Below are 5,000 nucleotides of genomic sequence, written 5' to 3'. Positions count from 1 at the left end.
AGACAAAGGATGAAGGTATTTTTCGCCAATGTTTTCTTTTTCTTATGCATTCTTATAACGAACATATTATTTGTGTGTTGCCTGTATTTGAGGGAGAGGAAGTGAAGGGGGAACGTATAAATGAAAGAGAGGTGAGTATGTGTGTTTTTATATGTGTACATGTGTGTGTGAGAGAAAAAGAGAGAAGAGAGAGGGGGAATGAGAGAGCAAGTCAACAAGGGAGAGAATAGGAAGCGGCGGGGGTGTTGAAGGAAAAAAAGGAAAAAAATATTGTGAAAGAGAGGCACAGGTATACTAATGCATATTTGTGTGTATGTGTGTGTGTGTTCTTGATCGTATGTGAGTGTTTGTGTGTCTGTGTGTATATATATATATATATATATATATATATATATATATATGTATATTTGTATATGTATATATATATATGTGTGTGTGTGTATATATATATATATATATATATATATATATATATATATATATTCTATATACAATCATACAAACTCGAATATCTATCTCACCCTTATATATGTATATATATAAATATATATATACACACACACATATATATATATATATATATATATATATATATATATATATATATATATATATATATATATATATATATATGTATGTATAAGGGTGAGAGAGAGAAAGAGAAAGAAAGAATGAAAGAGAGAATGAGAGAGAAAGAAAGAGTGATAGAGGCACCACAGACAGAGAAGAAAGAGGAAGAGAGGCAAAGAGAGAGAGAGGGGGGGGGGAGTGAGAGAAAGAAAGAGAGAGAAGCGCAGGCAGTCCGACAGTCATACAGACAGACATATCTTGAAGAATTTTGAACGGACGAATCACGTGACATTGTTGAAAGAATAGACTGTAATGAAGAGAGTGGTTGCGTTTGGATTGGTTTTTGGTAAAAATCTTGGAGAAAAGGAAAAGAAAGGTTTTGTGTATTTCGGCCTGGAATATTGTATAACAATGCCAGCCGAAGACAAAAGTGCCATTGAGAAAAAGATACAAAGAACAGTAACCGACTTGGAAGATGGTAGAACTTTTTTTGTCTTTCTGGTTTGGTTGAAGAAGCGGTGGTGGTGGTGGTGGTGGTGGTGGTGTAAAAAGAAGGCAAAGGAAGCCATGATCCGTGTAGTGGTGATGGTGGTGGTGGTGGTGGTGGTGGTTGTGACGAGGGGGTGGTGGTGGTGGTGATGGAGGATGGCGGTGAAGGGTTTTTGTTTTAGTTAGCTGTAACCACCACATCGATGAATGCAACGCCAACAAAAGCGACAATGCAATTCCTACTACTACTACTACTACTACTACTACTACTACTACTAATAATAATAATAATAATAATTTTTACTAAAGGCACAAGGCCTGAAATTTTGTGGGGAGGGGACTCGTCGATTGCACCGACCCCACTGTTTCAACTGGTACTTCATTTATCGATTCCGAAAGGATGAACGTCAAAGTCGACCTCGGCGGAATTTGAACTCCGAACCGAAGGACGGACGAGATGTCGCGAAGCATTTTGCCCGGCGTGCTAACGATTCTGCCAGCTCGCCTCTCTAACAACAACAACAACAACAGCAGCAGTAGCAACAACAATAACAATAATCCTTTCTACTTCCAGAGTTTTGTTTCGACGAGGAGGTTTTCCCCTCTTTCTCAAAGGTTGTCATTACTTTCGAGACAGTACTTCTTGATACACCAAACATTTCGGCTGTTTTCGTTACGCTAGCGCCTGTCATACGAGCACCAACAATTTGACCTCTTTGAAAGTCTGATAGATCTGTCATTTTAATGAATTTTAATTACCTTTTCCTGATGATATCTGAAAAGAAACAGCAATTTTAGCAAAACATATTAAGCAACACTAATAATAAATAAAAAAAAAACATAAAAATAAACAAGCTTTTGACGGTTTTATAGATATTTCAAAATCATGATGCTATGATGCTAGGTGTTTCCATTATTTTGTCCAACCCCTGTACATAATACATACATACATACACACTAATATACATACACACACACACACACACACACATATATATATATATATATATAATATATATATATATATATATATATATATATATATATATATATACAGAGAGAGAGAGAGAGAGAGAGAGAGAGAGAGATATAGATACACAGACAAATAGATAAATAGACAGACAGATAGATAGATAAGAAGAAAGATAGATAGATAGATAAAGAGAAAGATATGTAGACAGATTGATAAACAAATGAATGTATAGATTGATAGACAGAGAGCTAGATAAATAGATAGATAGAAAGATAGACAGACAGACAGACAGACAGATAGATAGATAGATAGATAGATAGATAGATAGATAGAACACTTATATATTCATGTTGAGTTCTTCTGTACTTGAAGTTCAGAAAAGCATCCTCCATAATTTGTTTCACTCTTGGTCGCCCTCTATTGATTTTTATTGGATGATAGCAAAGATCACGTGCTGTGAGGTTATTACTAAGAAGCTATGATCGTATTTGAACCCTACATCAGACATTAAATGTCATTGTGTTTCGTTCAGCGTGGTGGCAACGCGCTAAAACCTTCATTAAATGCTACATCGCTAACCCCCTAACGCTCAAAACTAACACCGCCGCCGCCTCCGCTATCATTAGCATCATCACCTCCAACCACCACATTTTTTCTCTTTCAGCAGACAATGCAATCTATATATATATATATATATATATATATATATATATATATATATATGTATATATATATATATATATATATATATATATATATATATATATATATATATATATATATATATATATATATATATTTATATATATGTATATATATGTATATATATATATATATATATATATATATATATATATATATACATATATATATACACACGCACACACACACACACACACACACATATATATATATATATATACATTCATACATACATACATATACACACATATATATACATATATATATATAGACATAATATACATACATATACATACACACACATATATATATAGACATAATATACATACATATACATACACACATATTTGTATATGTACATATATGTATACATACAAACACACATAAAGTATATATAACCATATATAAATATTATATATATATATATATATATATATATATATATATATACAAACATATATACTTATATTATTATATTAGTTTGCATGTATGTATGTATGTATGTATATATATATATATATATACATACATACATACATACATACATACATATATATATTATTGCATTGTACTTACAATGTAAACTATATACGTATCCCGCTGTTCACTTCCGAGAATCTTTCTAACCACTCAATCAAAACAAGGTCAGACATACAAACAGACAGACACAACTTCGCCAACTGACTTATTACCACTGATTGTGCTCTGTTCTCGAACATTCTGTAATAGAGCAAACACCTTTCAATGGCCGCCATTACACATCGTGATTGTTAACCCAATTTCCAGTTGATATCAATAGCCTGAAACACTTTCATTATTCTTTATTCATTATTCCTTGATTAATTTTGCTAACCCACCACGCTCCCACTCGTGACAGTTGGTGGTCCAGTGAGGCCATCAGAATAGGTCAAGCAAAGAAAGAAAGTGTATTTGACCTTATATTTTAAATGCCCTATATATATATATATATATATATATATATATATATATATATATATATATATATATATATAGTGAAGAGCTTCGTTGAAAAGATTTCTCCCCCACGTGGTGAATTGTAGTGAAAAATATAAAAAAGAACGAACAAGCATAGAATCTATGTATTTTTTATGAGATAAAATATTCACAAAGTCAGTTTCGCTTTTCATAGTAATATCTTCACTAACTTTTTTTTTAGTCATGATTAGCAAAAACGAAACCGGTTGACTATGTAAATATTTCAGTTCTTAAAAAAAGTATATCCATTCTGTGCATTTTCCTTCTGATATATATATGTATATATATATGTGTGTGTACGTGTGCCTGCGTGTGTGTGTAATGTATATGGATTAAGAAAGATATTTAAAATGCTTTTAACTATTTAAAAAACAATGTCAGAACCTTTGGGAAAGAAGTTTTCGTATAGTGTGTATTTTATGTGTAAGCGCTTTCGTTCAACTTCTCCAACACGTTACGTTTTCTCTGTTAATCCGTGCATATCCGTATATATATATACACACACACACACATTAACAGTAGAATGGAATGCATACGTGTTATTCCCTTTGAAATCGTATAAAGTTTAAATGCACAATATACTGCGTATATGGTGCCATTGCTAGCCGCCCAATGACTTATCGAAAAATAAATACTTCGGTTAATTTGACTGAATACACCTTTCAAAGTACTGCTCCAGCATGGCCGTGGGCCTCTGATTGAAACAAGAAATAGGTAAAAAAAAATATCAACTTGTATTGGTAATACAAATTTGTTACTTTCGTAGCATAACGACTTAATTTTATTTTTTACTTTTTACCATGTGTGTCTCTGTTCCTCAGGACAGGTTATAAAAAACAGAAAACGTTTCCGTAATTCAATTAGTTTGAAGCGTCGATATTTCTGACTCCATTCTTTGTGGCTTGAAGTGCGATTTTGTTGACGAAGATTATTAAGTGTACTTACCAATTTTATGTTCCTTGAACGAGACTTTTGTATATTTCTTTGATTATTTCTCAATGCGGAGAAAAATTGATGTTTTCATTTTAAAAACCATTTCTTCTTCAACTAGAGGCACATTAAACAACGTTCTTTGAAATACTGGTGCCTACAATTATGTTTCAAACGTTCGTGTACACTGATGTAGAAACACTTTTGCTGCAGAGGGAGAAATAGTCCCTGGGGTAAAATTGTTATGGTAGTTTTTAGAGGACTATGAACAACGGATTCGGTGTCCGTAGCAGATGACTCAAAGACGTACCTCATTCTGGCCGTCTAGTTGAGTTCGATG

General features: G+C 32.5%; 1 long non-coding RNA gene across 1 annotated transcript in view; it reads left to right on the top strand.

Moving 5' to 3' along the window:
• The window catches only part of LOC149131150 (uncharacterized), a 559,538-nt gene that overhangs the window by 13,613 nt on the left and 540,925 nt on the right, over positions 1 to 5,000 (top strand). The window contains exon 2 of the long non-coding RNA XR_016238315.1: positions 1 to 15. This exon is cut by the window's left edge and continues 131 nt beyond it. This is a non-coding gene — a long non-coding RNA (uncharacterized LOC149131150). The remainder of the gene's footprint in view (positions 16 to 5,000) is intronic.

This window comes from Octopus bimaculoides, chromosome 25 (genome assembly GCF_046866305.1).
Source record: "Octopus bimaculoides isolate indiv1 chromosome 25, ASM4686630v1, whole genome shotgun sequence".
In the NCBI taxonomy this organism is placed as follows: domain Eukaryota; kingdom Metazoa; phylum Mollusca; class Cephalopoda; order Octopoda; family Octopodidae; genus Octopus; species Octopus bimaculoides.
The sequence above is the reverse complement of the archived record's forward strand: the minus strand, read 5'-3'. Positions and strand labels throughout refer to the sequence as shown.